Consider the following 23,151-nt stretch of genomic DNA (forward strand, 5'->3'; position numbering starts at 1 on the left):
TCATCATATTTTTTCAATATGAATTATATAATATTTTATTATAATTATATAAAATTAGTTTATTTTATTTTATTATATTTGAAATTTATGATTATCTCTCTCAATAATATTATTTTCAACATTCGATCTTATATTTTCTCAATTGAGAATGCAATGTACCTATCACTTTTTTGATTGATTGTATAATTAAGAAATCATATTTATTTTAATTATTTAAATGCAAATTGACCGCATAAAGATTTTTAATTATTCGTATTAATATTTAATATATTTATTTGAGTGAGTATATTTGAACGTACTTTTGTTTAAATTCATCAAATTTAACTTAATTTATGGGATGAAATCTTTGATTCTTTATGAATATATCAATTAAATAATGGGATATTAATTTTGATTATTAATATTATTTATTAAGATGCCAAATGGCATATATCTAACTATGCCAAGCAAGCAATGTTTCCTAAATTTTAACCTTATATTAAAATTGAACAAATTTTATTGAATTTGAGTGGAAATTGACTTTTTTTTTAAATAAAAAAAATCCAAACTATACGGACAGATTACCGGGAATCTACATTCAACGAACCAAAATCATCATCTTTTTGAGAGAGTTTCCACCTGTAATAAAACAAACCCAAGTTCAGTGAATCTCCCCACTTTCCATTATATTAAATGGCCGTCCCTTTCATTCTTTTGCTTGTCCCACTGCCCTCTCCAATCACCTTACACAAAATTCCCTGTTTCAGACTTGTCCTTTTCTTACGAACTTCCATTTCCATTCCTTTGTGAATTCTCTTCAGAAAATGAAAAAACAATGTATGGGAATCAATCTGACAACACTTGCAGATTACAAATCCAACTGAATGGTTTGGAGCCGGAAATGATGGCCTCCTTCAATAGAAGCTGGGCTCAGCAGACCGAAGAGAGTTACCAATTGCAGTTGGCGCTGGCTTTGCGGGTTTCTTCGCTGGCTGCTTCTGCTGTTGATTCCAACTTCTTGGATTTCAATTCTGATGCTAACACCAACAGAGTTTCCTCCTCCTCTTCCTCTTCTTCTTCTTCTTCTTCTTCTTCTTCTTCTTCACCTCAGCATGTGTCTCATCGATTCTGGGTATCACTTCATTTTTTCTGTTTCTTTGAGTTTACTTCTTTTTGTCCTTGAATTGTTGGTTAGTAAAGGGTTTTATGCTTTATGGTTGATGATTTAATTTATGTTACTATGTTTTCCATGATTATGAGGATAATGTCTGTGTCGTATACATTAAATATTGGATTTTCTATTTATAATGTTTCTGCAATTTCACTTGGCCATTTTGTTCAAGTTTTCATGTTTATAATTTTTTGGAATTAAAAATCTGAGTGACCATGTCCTTCATAGTTTTTGTGATGTTTATCTCTTGTTGGTTGAACAATGTGTTTATATTTAGAATATTTCTATGAAACCATATTTTTGGTAATGGTAATAAAAACATTTTTCATCAAGTTTAAGCAGGCAAATAGTATTTTATGTTGGAAAAAGTAGTTCTGGATTATTTTTCTTGGTGGTTGATGAATTTTACATCCCAATGACTGAAGAAGTTCAGAAAACAAGTTTAATGATTCATATGAAGAATTTCTAAGGTACTCTGATTTCCTTTGGTTCAGGTAAATGGCATTCTGTCTTACTTTGATAGACTTCCAGATGGATTTTACCAAGTCAATGGGATGGATCCTTATGCATGGACCTTAAGTGCTGATCAAGGAGAGATTGGCCTGATGCCCTCCATCGAGTCATTGAGGGCCATTGATCCGCATGCTGATTTGTCTATTACTGTTGTTCTGATTGATAGAATAAGGGATCCTAGTTTGAAGGAACTTCAAAATTGGGTTCTCAAAATATCTAGCAGCTGGATCAGCACAAAAGATGCAATTAATCGGCTAGCATGTCTTGTCTGTAACCAAATGGGGTATGCATGTTCTTCATTTTGCATCAGTTTTAGATTCAATGGTTTTATGTCATATCTCTTAGGAATAAAGTTTTGTTGTTACCGACAGGGGTGCAGCTTCTTCTGAAGAAGATGTTTATAGACAATGGAAGGAGTGCACCGAAGTTCTGAAAAACTGCTCAGGCTCTATTGTATTTCCAATTGGAAGCCTATCTGTTGGCCTTTGCGTCCATCGTGTGTTACTGTTTAAGGTATATCTCTGAATACAAGCTAGCTATCATTTCATGTGTGTATACATACATATATTTGAGTACGTATTGGTTAATTTCAGTCGATGTTTTATTTCTGAGTGGCTGTTAATCAAAATGCTTATAGAACGGAAAACGTTGTCAAATTATAACTTTTGCAGATATTAGCAGACTTGGTTAATCTACCATGTCGCATCACAAAGGGTTGCAAATATTGCAGGAGGGAAGATGCTTCATCCTGTCTTGTGCAGTTGGGTCCTGACAGGTAAATTGGAATTGACTCTCACGCTTCACAAGTGTTTATTGGAATGTACATAGGTTTTATTTAGGTGGTTATGTGTCAAATTTTTTCAAATTGAAAGCTTATTGAATGATGAATTTTTAATGTCTCAAATTGATCCTTATAAAGTAGTTAGACTTTTTTGTTGGCATTTTATTTTGAAGTTAGAACTCTATGAAGCTATTATTGAGAAGATCCAGCTCCCTTTCCTCTCATTCCATGCTTTAACATGCAAATTTCCAGGGAATATTTGGTTGATTTGTTTGAGGAGCCAGGAGCCTTAAGTCAGCCTGATTCCTCACTCAATGGTACTTCATCAATTTTAGTTTCTTCACCGCTGTGTCATCCAAGATTTAAACCGGTTGAGATTGCTACAAACATCAAGACATTGGCCAAACTCTATTTCATTGATGATCAATCCCATAAACATGCTTGCGTTGATGCTTCCTCAGGTTATTCTCTTAAGTTATTCGTGCACTTACAAAAAGACGATGTGCTTGATGTATTTTTTTTTATAGTCAAATATTTGAGGACAAGTACTTGAATTGAAGAAGTGCTTTTTCAGTCAAATATCTATCTATCTATCTATATATATATTATTCGCTATCTCATTCACTCTTTAACCCCCTGAAGTTGCAATTGCTAAAGTTCAATAGTTTTGATGTTCAAAATGGTTTCTTAGAATTGCATGTCGAATACGACCTAAAAAAGTGATAAATTGAGCTTGCTTGAGAAATTAACTACCGCCCAATACATGGTTTTGACAATTTTTCTGGTCTTTGATTACTGCAGACAATGCTAGCAATAAAAATGAGCAAACTGGTCCACAGCCTAGGAAAGCATTTGATAGAAACTACTTTAACAAGAACAGCCACTTTTCCACCTTAAGCAACAACAAAGAATCTTCTCTTTCACCTCTGCACCAGAGCACTTTGTGGAATATTGGCTGTGATAAAGATCTTCAGATGCTGAACTCTTCAAATTTGTTGCCAAAAGCCATCAACCCAACACACTTGATCAGATGTCCTCCTCTGCCAAGTTCTGTTACATCTCACATGCACAAAGATGTTTATCAAGCTTTTCCATACTCAGATCCAATGCAATGTACTATTAACTTCAAGCAATCAGATGATCCAGTAATGAGCTTTGACCAGGAAGATCTGAATATTCCTTGGAGCGAACTTGTTTTAAAAGAGAGAATTGGAGCAGGTATATGATGTTTTAAACTCTGAAGAACATAAAAACTGCATGATTTAGTAACATTGGACACTGCTTATTTCTCATTCAAGAAGTGCATTGTATTTTATCTTATGGTATGTTCAAAGATCATACATTAAGGATGCTAATAAATGCTTTTCAGGTTCTTTTGGAACTGTTCATCGTGCTGAATTTCGTGGTTGTGTAAGCACATCTTACTCGTGTTTGTATGGATTTCTTCTTGTTTTCGTAACTTCCCCCTTTTTTCGTTGTATGAATGAGGGAGCTCATAAATTGAGTTTTTTCCTTAGTTCGTGCTTTTCTTGGAGGTGCAGAACTTGTGAAATTAAATAGAAAATCCTAAATCTCCCTTCTCAAACATGGTTCCACATTTGATTGTCTTTGAAGGCACCCAATTCAATTGTTTATATCAGATTACTACTCCTAATTAACTTATGAATCCACTGTCATCGTGTATGAACTGTTAAAACTTATTTTATACAACATGTGCCTTCAGGAAGTTGCTGTCAAAATTCTCATGGAGCAAGATTTTCATAGAGAACGCTTCAGGGAATTTTTACGGGAGGTATGATGAGGCTACTGTTTTCCATCTGTTTGTCCCTTTTAATGTTTTAAATCACCATTTTCTCATTTCCATTGCTACTTGCTAGGTTTCCATCATGAAATGTTTACGGCACCCTAACATTGTTCTGTTTATGGGTGCTGTTACTCAACCACCAAAGTTGTCCATTGTTACTGAATATTTGTCAAGGTACCAAGATTTCCCTCTTATATCATTCTTATGTGCTTTCCCTGCATTTCATCTTAAATTTGAGGCCCTTCTGATACACAGAATGTTTCTTTGGAATTAGACGGAGTCTCTTTCGACTTTTGCAGATGCCTGATGCTTGGAAGGTTTTAAATGAGAAGCTTCGCTTGAACATGGCATTGGGTGTGGTAATGTGTTGTCAACAAGTAACTTTATTGAATCTCACAGGAATTCTAATTTGCGATATTTGAAGTTATGTCATATTTCCATTGCATGCTGTTGAGAAGGTGGGAATAGGATTGAGCCACCAGGCAATTAACGGGAATGCTGGAAGCAATGGCCTTCCCTTTATCACTATTCCTAGAACGACCTATGGTGATTGATGATCAGCTTGTCAAAGGGAGACTGAAACCTTTAGGACTTGTTTTGAGAGAAACCAATACCTGTTGAAAATTAGATAGAAATTCTGCTTATTATTTTATTTTACCATAGGATTCTTAAATAGAGACTTGTTACATAAAAAGATGTTTCTAGGAGATAAAACAACTTAACCTTTATAATTAAAAATAGCTTAAAATAAACTAAACCGAAGTAAATAGTTTTACTTTAAGGACTTAACTAAAGCCTTTTTCCTCTCATATGTGCGACCAAAAAAAGCGTCCACAACATATGCTGAGGCATTTTTTTCTGGTGACAGGCAAGGGGAATGAATTATCTTCATCAACTTAAGCCTCCCATTGTTCATCGGGACTTGGAAGTCCCCAAATCTTTTGGTAGACAGAAATTATACAGTTAAAGTAAGTGTTAAAATTCAATTCATGTTACATGCTACATACCTGTTTGTAACTTTATATGACAATCTAGATACTAAGATCATATTTTACCATTTGTTCTTTTAATGTTTCAAGCTACAATAGAAATGCTATTTGAAAAAGAACCTCTACACAAGGTACTTTTATTGGATAGTTTCTGAAAATGTCTTCTTGAAACCTTCATCAAAGCTCACCCTTAGAGGGCATAGGACCGGTGTAATTTCTTTTGTTGTATAGTTTTAGAATAGATAGTCAGCTGTATGCGATAATTCTGTAAGAACTGATAGGAACTGTGATACACTGCCTTTCTCATATGCTTTGCAAGAGGGCAGCATTGATAAGGACCTGAATATTTTTCTGCAATTTTGGTCATGCAGGTCTGTGATTTTGGTCTTTCACGTTCTAAGGCAAATACATTTCTTTCATCGAAAACAGCTGCCGGAACAGTAAGTTTTGTTTGGATTCATTATTTGCACTTGGATGATTTACGTACTAGAAGTTAAATTTCCTTATTCTTTGTCTAGCCGGAGTGGATGGCACCTGAAGTTCTATGCAATGAGAATTCAAATGAGAAATCCGATGTTTATAGCTTTGGAGTGGTTCTGTGGGAACTTATGACACTCCAGCAACCATGGAAACATTTAAACCCACCACAGGTCAATCTATCTTTTATTTCATTAGAAATAATTTATCTAGAGATCCATACATCTATGTTGCTCCTGCTTTTCATTTTTCCTGAAATACTCATGTCTGACATATAAATACGGGGATGTGATCTCTGAGGATCCCTAAAATACATAGGAAAAACTTGGAAAACCATGTTAGACGACATGTCTGTATCCCACACTTACACCCAAGTTCAGGTAACATAGCTTTACACGTGTGCACAAATAGGGAAAAGAAATGATTAGTAATAGAAGGCATCTTCATCAAAGAGATGTGAAGGGAGGTTTTAAGGGAAAAAAAATCTTAGTTGTGGGAAACAGTGTTCTTAAGAACAGTTTTTGCTCTTTACTACTGTGTTCTTAAAGAATAGCTTCAGTTAATTCAGTCGGTTTGGTTTTACAGTTTATGAACCAATAATCGATTGACTTAACCTATTAAAACTGACTGTTCGAACAGCATCAATTAAAGTCGGTAAGCCAATTTTAGTCTGACTTTGGGTTGGACCTATTAATGACTGCAAGGTAGCTGCTGATGATGTTATATAATATAATTTAGGGGCCAAAGCATATATAAATATAAATCTTGCTGATTTGTTTCTATAGGTTGTGGCGGCTGTAGGTTTTAAAGGTGAAAGGCTTGAGATCCCAAGCCATGTAAACCGAGTTGTAGCTTCCTTGATTGAACAGTGTTGGGCTCGGTAAGTAGACTTTCTTACGGCCTAATGTTTGCATCTCAATAATCTCAAAACTTGTGAAACCATTTGAGTTTAACATTATTATTTATTTGGGACCCCCCTCTCTTCTTGGTCCTAATATCTTTTTTGGTTAACCTGCAGTGAGGCTTCTGAACGCCCTCCCTTTTCCCATGTCATTCAATGTTTGCAGCAAGTCATCCAAAATACTGCATCTCAAGAACTTCATGGACCAAGTCTTTGATCCACAACATATATGGGTATGTCCAATTTTTCATGCAAATATATGAAAACTTTAGACAAAATTCAACATAATTGTATTAACACATATCCATATTAAAGACTTACCCTAATCCAAATAACATGGGTGATATCCTCCTAATTATCAATTTTTATTTTAAAATATTATCAGATATCTTTGATAGGATTAGTTCATTAAATAAGGTTGAATGCATGTAGTCTTGGGAGCAAATGTGCGATTCTTCTAAATGTTATTTTGATTAAAAAGAATTACTATAATATAAATTATTGTTTGCTAATAGCTGTCGGATTGTTTATTATTAAGGTTACTCGGAACGAGCGAAGTAAAGAAATTTTTTTGATAGAATAAGTTGTATATTGTTAAAGCAGTAAAAATATAATTTTATTTTTATATTTTTATAATTTTCTAAAGCTTAAATTAATTTTTATCATTTTTAAGGTGTCAATACGTAATTTTATTAAATATTAATTTAAAATTTTATAAATATAAAAGAGTTAAAAAGTTAAAATTTTTATTTTCGAGGGTCAACCCATGGCTTTGCCCCTAATTAGGGAAGTTATGTGTCAGGACGCTTTTGTTTAATTAATCTATAACTTCTCTTTTTAATAGAAAAATTATTATTCTATTAGAGTCTGTTCAGATAATAATTGAATGAGAGTGTAATTATAATATTTTGAAATTACAAAGAATTGTAATTCTAATATGTTTAACATGACTAGTATAAATTACTATAAAAAAATTATTAGCATGATAAAAGAAAATTTCTAAACAATTTTCAATTATCATATGTATTATCTTAGTTAATAAAGTAGTTGATAATAATATTAGTAGTAATAATAAGAAAAATAAGTATCATATACAATTTTATTTAATTGTTCTAATGTTCCATATTTGTTGGGTTACATAACCTTTTTTTATTAAATGTTAATCTTTGATCAAGTTCATCATCTGCATCTGTATTATTAAAATTATTAATATATTTTATTTCATATACTTTAAAATATGGGTAATTTCAATTTATCTATGAATAAAGTTATAAAGCATGTAATATGTTAATACGATTCAAATTATGTGTGTTTAATACAATCCATTTATTAATGGAGTCGATATGTCACAGAGCCATGACACCAACTATGAGTATTATGAGACTTAATAACATAGCAGCATGTGACATAAAAAACCTCGCACGCATTGCTCAAGTGTGATGGATCAACTTTCAATTTGATTTTTTTTAAATTTTTTTATATAAATTTTATTTTTTTTTAAAAAAATTCATATAAAATTTTAAATAACATATACGCTAGATAAAATAAAAATAATTCAACATTTAAAATAAAAAGTGTATTTATGAAAATTTATTATATATAGATTAAATAAAGTTATATAAGATAATTCTCCCTTAGCATCATATAATCTCCCTAAACAGTGGGCAGACAGACATTGGAAGTGAACCCATATCCATGTAATTGGATCAAAACAATTAACATTCCTCTTTAGTCCTCAGAATTCCAGCATTTTCCAAAAAATAGTAATGAGGGAGCTGGCCAACCAATTTCCCTATTTCTGATTGCGTGACTTCCAAAACTGGGTCTTCCTGGAAACAACATTATTCGCCTTCCAATTCGTTGCAGGTTTTTATAACTTACATCCTCAACTCATTTTTATATATCTATTTATATTTTTATAAGTTTTCATAATTTCTTTTATATTTTTTAAAATTAAATATATTTTTAAAAAATTAATGTGATAACGTAGTATAATCTCATAGTATCATGATATTGCATTTTAATGGTGTTAAAAATAATTCAAGTATTTGATGGAACCCTTTGTTGGACAAAACACATTAGTGAATCAAATATATAAATATAAATAAACAAATATTTATATACAAAATAAAATATAAATAGAATAATTTATATTTAAATTGTCAAATACGTAAACCAATAAAAACCATAATAAAAAGTTGAAATCGAAAAGAAGAATACATTGAGGCCTGTTTAACACAATTTCCTTAAGATAGATTCGGTCGCTCTAACATAACTTGGAGAAAAGTTAGTCGAATGTTTCCCAGGATACAACAACACAAAAATCAAAGTAGTAGCACCTCTGCAGCAATCAACGAACAAACGTTGTCTTTTTGAGAGCAAAATAAATTTGGTGTGAGAGAGTACGAGTGTGGAAAAATTCTTCAGAATTCATAGCCTTTTATAGGAATTGAGTATGATGGAATTTTAGAAATTTTCACAAAATTTGCCATTAAAGAACCAATAAATCAATTTGATAATTGATTGGAATCAAATAGAATAAGATAAATGTCCTTTTAAAATAAATTTTGGGCCAAACCAAACATTTCAAGTCGCGCACGTTGTGTGAGTGCACCCCAACCTTGACGAGTTTGAACTTGCACCCCTGTGTTCAAGGCAAAGTTCTAAAGTTAATTATTTAATTATCTTTCAAGATGATTCTCATATATAAACACATCTTACATTTGGTATTTAACCAATTTGGGATTTAAGCTTTTCTTTTCCTCAACAAATATTTCCAAGTAGCTTATTTTGAGCATCAATTTCTTATTTATCACTCAACCATTTTAAGTATATGATATACCGTTGTAAAGTTCTTATAGAGTAGAATATGAAACCATAATTTTATTATTCAACTCTCCAACTTTACCTATTGAAAATATGCCTCATAGTTTTGATAAAATATAATTTTTCCAACATCTTTATCAAGTTTATGGATTTATAAATAAAAAATTCAAGTTAGGAAAATAATGCCAAATTTGCTTTACCCAAATATAATAATATGACTCCTAATGCAAGGACTATGAAACTTTTACCCAAAATAATAATTACAAACACTTATACCTAAATTTAATTATTGAATAGCTTTGCAAAACACCAAAAATAAAGTAAAGATTTTATGTACAAATTTTTTTTGAACATTAAACTCATTATATGTTTTTATTATATCCGCTCTTTTTGATATAATGTCTAGAATTGCGTATAGTCTCCTAACCCTTAAATAGGAGGATAATGTGTTTCAGCACACTTAAATTCATGTCCTCCTACACTAACAACAATGCCGATACCAATTGAATTAAAACTCAATCAGCAATTTATGCATAAATTAAATTCAAATTAATTATTATTAAACATAGTTTATCCATTATTGCTTATTTGTATAAAATACCTTGCGGTGTAGTTATTACTTATTAGTAAAAGTAATTTAAGGGTTAACAAAGTTAGTGTGACAAAGTTATTGCACAGCAACTCAAATAAAAATTGATTAAAAATTTATTTTTTACAAAGTAAAAATATTATTATAAGGGTCTTTTATTATATTTTTACATTTTATTTTTTATGAATATATTTTTTACATAATTTTTTTCATCTGCATCGTGAATGTGTTATAATCTAATAAGAATTAATAATTTTCATATTTTAGGTTATATGCCACATTTTGTTTATTTTATGGTTTAAATGGAAATATAAGCCAGTATGAGTAATATAAATTTGCATTTTCTTCTTCTCCTTTGAAATTATTACTAGAAAAACGCAACGTATCCTATCCTGATGGTAGAAGATCTGTAGATTGTCGCCATCCGAACCACAATAATTTAGTTTAGATTCACAGCTGTCGCTATCAGTCCCCAACTCTCCGACCTTCTGTCTTTCTTTTTAATGCCTTAATATATCTGTGTTAATGACTTGATCACGTCCACAGCCAATCCCCTCCTCAAAATCTTCAAAGTCAAGTAAGTTGACACTAAATAAAATATGGTAGTTGAGGAGAAAAGAAAGCTTCTACATCTACATTCCCAAACATTTATCTACATCCGTCTGAAGACAAAATTATAATATGAACGTCACATAAATTAAAGAAATTTGTTAGCTTTTCTAACTTAGACATTGATTCAATCTTTACATAATAAAGAAGACAGGAATTTAGTCTTAAAAATTTAGGATCAGGAACAATATTCTTTTTTATGAGAGATAAGAGTGTTAATTAAAGGTTTGAATACAATTTTTTTTATAGTAATTGTACCTGTCATTGTTAATATTATTTGTACGAAAAACTCGTGTAATCATATCTTGTATTAGTTTATATAACAAATTATGAGTATAAAATTTGATACTTTCATTTGTTAACACGAAAGAATGTTCAAGCAAAAAAGAAATGCATAAGGGTAAACTTAAAAATTCAATTAAGTGTAGAGGCTCAAATTTGTCCGGTCCAACAAATTAAAATCAAACCTAAATCTTACCAATTCACAAGCCCAAATCAAACCAAACACTACCCCAGCCCAAAATTTTACAAGCCCATAATTCTAAAAGAATAGCAGAAATAAAAAAAAAACCTAGCAGCAGTGTGCGCCGCTCCCCACATGCCTGGTCAACGCCTCCAATGCCCAAGGCTCGGCGCCCCATCCCATCGCCCGTACCACCAAACCCTCTGACACCTGCAAAACCAAAGCAACAAGCAAGAAAAGGCAGACAACAGCAAAGCAAAAAATATGGTATTGGCCATTTTTTTCGGTTAAAAGAGAAAAGAGGGAACCGATTGTAGGGGAAGCGGTTTTTTTAATACAAAAAGATTGTATTACACGGAACATATTTTAGAGAAATCAAAAGCAGAAAACAAGTAGAAAAGGTTTGCTTTTATTTTATTTTATTTTTTTTGTTTTCCCCTTTTTTTTTCTTTTTTATTTGTTTTACAAATCTTTTTACAAAGAAAAGCATAATAAAAAAGGGAACTCACTCGAAGCCTCCCGCGGTCGCGACGTCGGTGAACCTTTCTCCATCGTCGGAATCGGGCCCAAAAGGGAGCCGAGAGCCTCCTCTCTTCGGCGTCTCTGCGTTTCGGTCGTGTGGCCTTCAAGGGGTGTCCAAAACGGGGTTAAAAATGCCCATTTGCGCGACGCCGGTCACCGGTCACGGTGGTGGTGCGACGACGGCGAGGATGGGTTTCTTTTGAAACCCTAGTAGAGAATAAATGGGAAAAGGAATGGGTGTTTTCGGATTTTTTTTAAGAGAAGGAAGCAAAAATGAAAAAAAAATTCGTTTAAATACAGGGGTGAAATGGTGCCGTTTTGCACCAGGGTCACCAGCGCCTAAACGGTGCCGTTTGGGGCTCACCAGACGCGACCCGACCCGCTTCCTCAGGATCCGCGCGTTTCCAACTTTCGGGTTATTTACCCTTTTGGTCCTTCCGCATTTTAGAAATCTTAAATTCTATTTTTTTATTCTTTAATTTGTCCCTTTAATTTTATTGCTGTTTTACTTCAGTCCTCGTGGAGCTATGCGTTTTGGGGGACGGGGATATTGCCCCATTCGGTCCCCCATCTCATTCGCGTATCACAATTTGGGGCCCAATATTTTATTTTCATTACGTTTTGTTCCTTTTAATTCAATTTTAATTTAAATTCGGTCCCTTATCCTGTTATTTTATTATTTTGCAGTTTATTCCCCTCAACTTCGTTTAAGTTTCAAATCGATCCTTATTTTTATTATAATTTAGACTTGAAGTCCCGTCCTAATTCCAGTTTAGTTCTTTATTGATTTAATTTCATTTATTTATTTATTTGTTCATTTCTTTCTATTTTTTTTATTTCTTACTATTTCGTTTTAAAATTTATTTATTCATGTTTGTACCTTCTTGTTGTATCATCAATATTACATATATTTCTATTATTTACTTATTTATTATTTTCATGTATACGTTTTATGCATATATTGTTGCTTTATTCATTTTATATATTTCATGATACGTTTACTTTTTATACACCTTCCATTTTATTTCATCTTTTAGTCAATCTGATTTACTTTATTAATATTATGATTTGGCCATCCATATTATTTTATTATTACTATTGTATTACTACTATCATTATCATTATATTGTTTTCTTTGTTTGCATTTATACATAAGTTGTTATTATTATTATTATATTAAATGAGTTAATATTATTTTTAGCACATTTATTTTATTTTTTATTTTTTTATTTATTCTTTTTCATTACTCTTATTATTATCATCATTATTATTGTTATATTTTTATCTCATCTTTGCTATTTTATTTTTCATATTTCAAAAGATTTCCCACTTAATATTACGTGTGTGTGTGTATATATATACACTTTATTTACTTATATTTTATTCTATATACTTTATATATACATATTAAAGTTCACAAAGTTAATATTCTCTTCATAAATATTTGTTGATTCACATCATTTCTCACTACCAAAAATGCACTTATTTGTTCATTATTTGTTTCTCTTTTACATATGGTTTCATTATTTCATCCATTCTTAAATCCCTTTTTTATGTTATGTTTGTTTATTTTTACGTCATGTGTCCTTGTTTTATTGCTTTACTCATTGATCGAGATTTGTTTACTAATGTTGCATCCACCTTTGGAATTTTATTATTGTTATTATAACATTGTATCACATAATGTATATCACTTTAAATATTACATTAATTTTCACCAAAATTCATAAAAGGGATTCTTTAATAAAGGTGATATTTTGTGTTTTAGAAATTCGGGAAATCGTGCCCTAACATGCTGGGTTTCGATTTTTCGTTTGTCCAAATAATCAAATATCCCTTTTAAGTTTCTTTCGCGTTTTCTAAACTTCAAAATAAAGGCAATATCCCTTTTTTGAGATTCGGAAGATTGTGCCCTACGTGTTGGGTTTCGATTTTTTTTGTTTGACCCAAATAACCGAATAACCTTTTAAAATTTCAATGCATTAGTCTTGGAAATCACAAGATAATTTTGGTATCGAAAGTTTGAAATGTCGTGTCCTACGTGGTGGATGTGATATTTTATTTCTTCGAAACAAGAGAATCTTAATATTCACTTCAAATTAACCAAACATTCATAAAAAGGGATCGTATTTTAAAATTTATTTTAAAATTTATTTTAAAATTTATTTTAACTTTCGACATCAAGACATTAATTAATCAATTAGGTACCAATTTTGGGCATTACGAGGGTGCTAATCTTTCCTCGTACGTAACCGACTCCTGAACCCGTTTTCTCGAATTTCGTAGACCAAAGTCAATTTCTAGTAAAACAAAATGTTTTATTAAAATAATCAAATTACGAGGTGACCTGATCACACCTCAATAAAAAAGGGATTGGTGGCGACTCCCAATTTTTGTTTATCATTTTCAAAACTAAAGTCGATCCCCGTTTTCAAAAAATGGTTTCGACAGCTTGGCGACTCCGCTGGGAACTTGAGAGTCGAGCCATAAATTGATTGGTTTTTGTCCTTCGCCAAAAATTGAAAACTCGTTTTAAACTTATGATCCCTTCATTGCATTTAATCCGTTTTTCATACGGTTTACATTATTTTTCCTATTTTCTTTATTGCTTCGGGTTTTTCTTATGTATATATCATCGCACATTGCATTGCATGACCGCCGTGGTCACACCTTTTAAGTGAGAGTGAGAAGCTATGCCTTCGTGAGGTTTTCACCTATGCATGGGCTAGTGGATCACTTTCGGGATACATCCGTACCTATGTCTTCGTGAGATTTTCATCTCTGTATAGCCATAGGGAAATGTATTCTTCTGAACTGAACTCGGTCCATATGAGCCTATAATGGGTGAGGATCGAGGAATCTACTAGTTCAGGTACCCTTACTCTAGAACTGAACCACATATAGAGAGACCTAGGAGCCTACCCTAGGTAGAGCCACGTTAAACCCCTAGTGGTCACCCGAATAGGTGGTTTATTTGTTATTTATTTCTCCTGTACTAACGTGTTTTATTTTTGTTTTTTTTAAATGCATCGCATTACATCATCATAGAAATGAGATGTTGATTCATATTTGATTGCTAAATAGAGCAGTTTGTCATAAGAAAACGAATTTCTTGATAAAGTGGATTATAACACGGTTGTCTAAATATGGTCTAAGTAAACACAATGAAAAAAGGCTGATAGCCCATGAAGAAATACATGACTTTGCTTCATTGCCCGAGGATTAAAACCGACAAAGGTTATTCGAGAGCCATCACGTCTTGACTTTCTTAAAGGAGCTGACGAGTATCGAGGGGATAAGTGAACAACGAGTTGCAGTCTGGATCAAGCAAAAAAGAGTTCATGGGGACGTCTTTTAGAAAATTCGTAAGACTCGACCATAACATCCGAATATGAAGAGGAAGATAGGTGTATTTGCTTATGAGAGAAAGGTCGTATATGTAATCCGTTTTATGTAAAGGAATTTGTTTTCTAGAAAAGTTGTTCTAATGAACTTAAATTCAGAATCAACGCATTCTTTTTTTTGTATTCATTCCATGCATTTGCATTGCATTGCATCATTTGCATTAAACTTTCATTAAAAGACCCTAATTAGGTAAAATTATTTCAAAAATTATTTCAGAACCAACAAAGGATATGGACAAAAGGTTGGAGAGAATAGAGCAAATGCAAATATAGATGCAAGAGCAATTGACCAAACTTCAACAAGATATGCGAGAAAAAATGCTAGAACTCCAAAGAAATATGATGGGCCAGTTAACCCAGTTATTGGCCGGAGAACTTGAAAAAATGAGTGGCCTAGTGGTCAATAGTAAGGATGATAATGAAGACATCGTCTATTCCCCATGTTTTACCCCAATAAGCGTCCTGAGCCAACCAGACATGCAAGGGGTACCCATCATTATCGGACCCCAATATTAGGCTGATGCCTCGGAACTGTTGAACTTTTCGATGGGTTCAGGTTTTAACCCGAAAGATGATCGAGCCAAGCCGATTTTTCTAGTAGAAACAAAGGAAATAGAAGGGTGGACTTTAAAGGCCCCGGAGAAGAAGGAAAAGGAAGCGAATAATGCGAGTGGGTATAATAAGGGCTATTCGAAGCTTGTTATAGTAAGCAAGCCAATGACAACAACTATTAGCCATCAGGTCCCCCCGAGGCAAGAACCCAATCCAAGACTAAACTCGGACAAACCTCAGTTCGTGCCCATCCCAATCACGTATAGGGAGTTGTACCAAATTTTGTTTGATGCACATGTTGTATCCTTTTTTTATGTAGAACCGATACAATCTCATACCCTAAATGGTACGATGCAAGCGGCCAGTGTGAATACCCTGGGGGGATCACAAGGCATTGGTCGAGAACTGCGTCACTTTTAAAAAGATGATCGAGAGACTCATCAATTTGGGTATCGTGAAATTCGACGCTCCCTCTGGTGCAGAAAATTTGTTACCCAACCTTTCTGTAAAAGGGGTAAACATTATGAGTTCCATGATGGATAGGGGCATGAGATCCAAGGGTACATCGAGCTAAGGACAGTAGTGCAAGACTTGATATTGGGAAACCTGAACATTAACGACATATCAGAAGAGGGAACCCGGGAATAAAATTTTACGATCATTTGCCCTTACATACTTGGGAGTGTTTTGAGCAATGAGACTGTGGAAGAGATCCTTTTTTATTTTTAGAGCTAATCTAGAGTAGTATTCAAAACATGCTTGTTGCTTTAAGCCTAGAAGCAATAAGAATCCTTTGGTGAAATAGGCTTGTGTCCTAAGTCTTTATTTTAATAAAATGTATCTTTTTGAGCAAATATTCTTCTATTTCATTTCATATTGTACAGATAATCATTCTTAGATTCATTTGTTCTTTGGACTTTCTTTCAAATATTCATTTATACTTCATTCATGATCATACCATACGAAAAACCATCCTTAGAATCACTTATTATTTGGAATATGCCTTCAATAGTTCCCCAGATATCAACGACATGAGCGACGTTGCTACTAACCCAGAATCTTCTTTTGAGCGAGATATGTGTCTTGAGGGATCTTAGGACTTGAAAGATGACAAAGATTGTAACATATCTCTTGATTTGTTAAGGATGGTAGAGTAAGATGAAAACAGATCTCAGAGTAAGATGAAAACAGATCTTACCTTACAAAAAGTCAGTGGACAATAAGCCTAGGACAAGAGAAAGAGGCAAACATCGGAGTCTGCATCACAACAACGACAAAGCGAGAAATCATTGAGTCGTTCCAAGATTTCAAAGATGTATTCACATGATCCATCAAGATATGCCTAGGCTACTAAGGCCTATGGATGCTAAAAAAGGATCCATACGAGCACATACTTATAGTCTTACGTTAGCCAGGCTAATCATGAGGTTCGGATACTGCTGATCCACCATGGAAGGGGATTGTATCAGTCAAATCATGAATGCCAAATGGAGGAAGACAAGACTTTTATACCTCCTCAATTTCTTCACAAATTTTCTCCATGTGGGGCATGGAGGTTATGGGCCGATCTCTTTGAAAGCTTCTAACCGATACTGATTCGTCTTTGGGGTCGTCAATTACTCCACGAAAAGGGTGAAAGTTGTTTCATATGCCAATGTCACTAAGTCGACAGTTATCAAATTAAAAAAAACGAATTAAAGATCATGGGGAAGATGACCGAGACTTGTAAAGATTGGTGTGAGAAGTCACCATTTACCCTCTATGCTCATCGAACGTTGGCCAAGACCTTCGCCGGGGTAGCATATTTCATTAGTCTACGGGATAAAAAGCTGTTTTGAAGAAGAGATTCCTTGTCTCTGAGTCTTGTCAGAGCTGAAGTTGGATATGGCAAAACGGATCCAATCCTGATATGATTAGTTGAATTTGAATAAAGAAGGTTGAAAGCTATCTGTCATGGTCCAATGAACGATGTGAGCTTACGATGAAGAGGTTCACCCTAGAAAATTCCACGAGGGGAACTTGATATTAAAAAAGATCCCTCCTATACAAAAGAACTTCTAAGAAAAGTGGATGTCAAACTAAAAAGAACCTTATTTGGTAAAGAAGACCTATTTTGGAAGGGCATTAATATTGACCGAAATGGATGGCAAAGATTTTCCCAAGTCAGTGAATTTGGATTTCGTCAAGAAGTATTTCACCTAGAAAGTAAGAGGCCAAGGCGAAAACCCGCAAAGGGTGCTTTGAGGCCTTTAAAAAAAAGAGAAGAGAAAAGAAAAGAAAAATGAGAGGCCAAGGCGAAAACCCGCAAGGGACGCCTCGAGACCAAATGGGATTCGAGTTGAAAACCTGAAAAAGGGCGGCTCAAATTTGGATCAAAGTGGGGCATACAACAGTTTTGCTATGCCTGAATTAACAATAAAGAAGTATGTTACATCTTGGGGCATCGACAAAGTACTCTGGATCCCTAAACACATGAAAGTATTGCTCCATCTCCCACAAGAAATTATCCACTTTCCTCGCTGACCTTGCTCCCTAACTTCTCTGGTTTGAGGACATTAATGTCTCGGTTTAGTGTTACACTCAACACCCCTTTACGCATAATAGCTCTACAAACAACATTCTCTCCTTCGAGCTCTTCGACTTTTGCATTCAAATTCATCATTGTGGCTTTATTTTATTTCTTCATAGTTGTCATCTTAACTTCAAGAGCATTATTTTTCTTTGTCAGCTAAACCACATTAGTAATGAGGAGTGTTTCTATTACATCCATATTGGAACTAAGGGCCTCCGCCACATATTCCTTGAACTGCTCTTTTATCGAGTACAACTAATCAGTGTATGACTCCACTATCTCGAGCGTCTCCCTCATGTCCTCTATAGACTCCTTGACCGCGTCTGAACGTACTAATGTCTAGAGTGTGAAGGCTGTAACCAAAGTATAAACGTTAGGCAATTTTTGCAAGTATACGGGCCAGGTTGTAATATAGTTTTACAACGAAGTATGGAAGTACTCCAAGAATCATACCCAATGGAGGCTAGACTAAACTAATCCTAACTTCTATGCTAATAGGTCTAATTAGTAATTTAATTAAACTATATTATGATTACTCTTAAGGTGATAGAAAATAATAATTTATTAAAATACTAAAAGAACATAAAAAATTAAAGAGAATAATTTGTGGATTTTATCAGATTTAATGATAGAAGATTAACTCGTTTCAGTGTTCATAATTAACTCAAATTTTGGGTTCTATCTAATCAACTAGTCATTAACCTAGCAAGGCCTCTTGGCCTTCCACTAACCTTATAAGTCAGCAAAAACTACTTATCTCTTGACCTCATAGTCCAGACCAGATTTGGGTAAGGTTTTCACAAATCGGCAATACCAATTTTGGGTTCATTCCCACCTATATGACTTCTTAGGGTCATCTAGTTTAGGGTTTTATGTTCTTTCTATCCCAACCAGCTGATCCACTAAAAAACCCGTATATAGAAGCTAATTAATTCCACATCCATTTGTTACTCCCCCGTTACCGGATTAGTTCCCCATAGATTTAACAAATATCATAAACTTGATTAAAACATAAATAATAAGAATAGATTAAGTAAAAAGTTTAGAAAAATCCTGATAGATATATTGATAATGTGCGAACCATAATCCTTTGAAGAGTTTGATTGATCCACAATTTGAATTCCATAAAGAATAGAATAAAGCTAAAATTATAATTATGACTGAAAAGAAACCTAAATTATGAATGAAAATAAACTAAGCAGAAAATGGAAAATTAAAATTGGTAAAAAACTGTCCATAAACTAAGCAAAGCAATCCTATTTATAAGCCTAGGGTTGGTCCTAGGTCATTGACCTAATTTGGTTGACTATTTCCTATAAAGTTGTTGTGTCGCGACATGATGGCAGTCTACTAGTCTTGGGCATGTCATTAGGGCTGTGTTATGACACCGAAGGCAATTTGCTCATTTTGAGTACTATGTTCATAGTGTTACGACATCGAAGCTACGTGTTGCAACATCGCAGGAAGTCTATTGTCTCTGGGCCTACGTATGGTGTCCTACACACTCACTAAATAGGTTACTTTACCTTTAGGCCCGTCTTGGCCCGCACGAACATATAAATGTCAAAATTGCTTATTTTATTATCTGCGAACTATAAATAAAAACTAAACAAAAACATAACTAAATTGTTTTCCTACGAGTTTGTTAAGTATGAAAAATAGTTTAATCTGCTAAATCGAATTGTAACAGATCACTCCTCGAGATAGACCACACAACTTTCCAAAGCCGACAATATATCCTTCAATAAGTTATTTTTCCTGAACCTCTTATGAGTCTCCAATGAGACATTCTGCTTGTCTCCTCATTTCGTCATCTCAACGTCTTCAAACCTTAGTTCTAATACCAAATGTCACAAGACTAGGACTTTAGTCTCGCAAACTGCACGGCTTTAAGCGATTTTTTGCTTCGAATCTACCTAAGTCAGTCTAACTCTCACAAGGGTGAGAATTCTCATAGAATTTTTCTAGGACAACAAATTATAGTGGAAGAAAACTCGAATTGAAAGAGCAACGGATAAAAAAATGTAACACCCCAAACCTGGCTTAGACTTTATGGCCGAATTTGGCGATGTCACATGGAATGAAATTTGAAATTGAATTTATCAAGTTATAACCGTTTTTATTTGTTAGCTTTTATTTATCTTTCATCAATTTCAAAACTATTTTCTCGTTAATTTAATTCATTTAAAAAATATATTCTATAGCGGAAGCTTTTAAAACCGTGATATTTAAAGAAAATTGTTCGCATTTTAGGAAAAATTTTGTATTTAATAAAACCGAGGTTTCATTGCAGTTCTAAAATTCATGAAAACAATTAAAATCCAAAACCAAGGAAAACAGTCCAAAAGTCCCAAATTACATCAAAATACCTCGGAAAACAAATAGGAAATAAATACTATAACTGAAATTAAAACAGTTCAATAATCATGTGGTCACTATTGAGCCCTCCGCCGCACCGATCCGTCTAAGTCTGGGGATTACCTGTGCGGATAAATAGGAAGGGGTGAGTTTACATAAACTCAGTGTATAATATTTACAAAAAAACATACATACAGTCAAATGCAATCTGGGCCTAAGCCTATTACCGATTCAGATACAGTTTAGGCCTTAGCCCATTCAGATACAGTCTCAGATACAAATTAGGGCCTTAACCCATTCAAATACAGTATGTATACAGTAACAGAAATCAGTATCCTACCCACTAGCCTCTATACACCATCTCCGATCATCCCTACACACCATGTGGGGTTTAAAATACCCACCCAGCCCTACATACCAAGTCGTACCTAATGTGGCACATATTAGTAGTATTGTAGCTGAGCTGCTAGATAATAGGCATAGAAGCCTTTCAGTACACTTTCTTCAATAGTCAACTGTCCCACCCCAATGTAGATGGAACTAAACATGCTCAATGCAAACATACAGAAATACATGCTTACATGCTATTATTCAGTTATTAGTCATACATACAGATTAGTAAACATGCATAAATTTCACAAGCTCAACACATACATTGTATGTTCAAATCACACAATTTCAGGTCTAAGTAGTGCTTACTGACCCTAGAGTGGGTTCACAATCGACTTGGACGATCCGTGCAACCCTAAGAAACATTTTAGCTAAATGGGCCTTCACGCCCATATGCTTTGCCCGTGTTAGCCCAATACTACAATTGGTGTTGGCCCTTGTAGATCACACTGCCTGACCCAAATTCCACACGCCCGTTTGGACTACCCATGTGGGCCCACACGCCTCTGTGACCCACACGCCCAGTTCGATTTAGCCCATGTGGTCCATACGACCACACTTTGGCAATCACATGGCCGTGTCTTACACACGGCCTAGCCTTCATCAATCACACGGCCGTGTTATCGCATACGGCCTACCACACGGGTAATAACACGCCCATGCGTCAATTGTAGAGTTTTTTAGCTTTTATCGAATCTCATTTTCTGCGTTTTCGGGTACATACCTGGTTCTTTTCGATGAAAAATTACTCCCAAAGCCTTACAACCTAAGAAAGAAGCACCTAAAAGTCGATTTAGCAGCCAAAATTATGAATTGGTTCAAAACCCAAAATAAAAATTAAGATTTACCGACGACGAAAAACCACTGCTAAACTGTTTGAGCAATTGGTGCGAAGTTCACTGTTTACAACTTTCTCCTACCCAAAATAATGGCAGAAAAATCAAATTCCACGATTATACTAACAAATCTAACACATAAACATAATTATTCCAAGACACCAAGAACCACTTACCTATTCAAGAGTACGAAGGATCGACACGCCAGCGAATCGCAATTTGAAAAGGGGAGATTTTGATAGAAGTCAGAAAAAGAAAAAGAAAAATGAAAGTTGGGAGTAGAATAGCAAAGAGGGAAAACAAACGTCAGAAGAGAAAAATTTTGGGAAAAACAGAGAGAGAAGAGAAGTGCCTGCATATCCCTAATTTCACTCCACTAGACCCACTAACAACTACTTACTTAGATCCCCAACTCAACAGAAACTCTTATCAGTTCACAGAGCAAAAATATAACGTCCATGCTCACACAGGGATTCAATCACAAGACTTTCAACATGCAGACTCCCTTATCACTTGACCCAGTAAGCTTATTCTGATTTGAATTTACAGATAATTTAACATAGGCCCGTTGAACAAGTATAAGGCTTAAGTTAGAAAAATATAAAATTTGCCAAATGCAAGGCTTAAACTTGAGACCTCACACACACACCTAAAACACTTAACCACTGAAGCAGATAAACAGTTGTGTCTAATATTCACAAAAACAGATATATCAAATTTGAGGTTTTACAACTCTACCCCTTAAAAGAAATTTTGACCTCGAAATTTACCTGATCAGAACATATGAGGATATTGCTGACGCATCTAGTCCTTAGGTTTTCTCGTGGCCTTCTTAATACTATGATTTGGCCACAACACCTTCACTAATGGGATATACTTCTTTCGAAGTATCTTCACATCATGATCCAGAATATGCATCGGCTCCTCCTTGAAGGTCAAATCTGGCCTAACCTCAATCTGCCCAATAGGGACAATATGAGTAGGATCCAAACGGTAACGCTTCAACATTTAAACGTGAAATATGTCATGAATATGGTTTAGCTCTGAAGGTAGCTCCAACTGATAAACGACCGGTCCCACTCGATTTAGGATTTGATAAAGCCCAATAAACCTAGGCTCAACTTGCTTTTGAGATCGAACCTCAGAACCTTTTTCCATGGCGAGAAATTAAGAAGCACGAAGTCCCCCACAAAATACTCAATCTCACGTCTCTTCAGATCAGCATAAGACTTCTGTCTATCAGAAGCAGCCTTCAGACGATCCCGAATCAGTCGAACCTTATCCTTAGTCTCAGAAAACAATTCAGGACCCAGATCCCGTCGTTCACCCAATTCAGTCCAACATAGAGGAGTACGACACTCACGATCGAACAGAGTTTCGTAAGGTTCCATCTGAATATCAACTGGAAACTGTTA

The 23,151-nt window shown here is 34.2% G+C and overlaps 1 long non-coding RNA gene and 1 pseudogene across 1 annotated transcript; one reads left to right on the forward strand and one right to left on the reverse strand.

Moving 5' to 3' along the window:
- The first annotated feature begins 660 nt into the window (after positions 1-660).
- LOC107904362 (serine/threonine-protein kinase CTR1-like) lies at positions 661-6,970 on the forward strand (annotated as a pseudogene).
- Positions 6,971-11,037: 4,067 nt separating this feature from the next.
- On the reverse strand, positions 11,038-12,480 carry LOC107903040 (uncharacterized). The gene is made up of 2 exons (XR_001685686.2): positions 11,612-12,480; positions 11,038-11,312 (listed from the first exon to the last, which is right to left on the reverse strand). It is a non-coding gene; the product is annotated as an uncharacterized lncRNA (long non-coding RNA).
- Between the last annotated feature and the right edge of the window lie 10,671 nt (positions 12,481-23,151).

The sequence above is a fragment of the Gossypium hirsutum genome, chromosome A05, assembly GCF_007990345.1.
Source record: "Gossypium hirsutum isolate 1008001.06 chromosome A05, Gossypium_hirsutum_v2.1, whole genome shotgun sequence".
Lineage (NCBI taxonomy): Eukaryota > Viridiplantae > Streptophyta > Magnoliopsida > Malvales > Malvaceae > Gossypium > Gossypium hirsutum.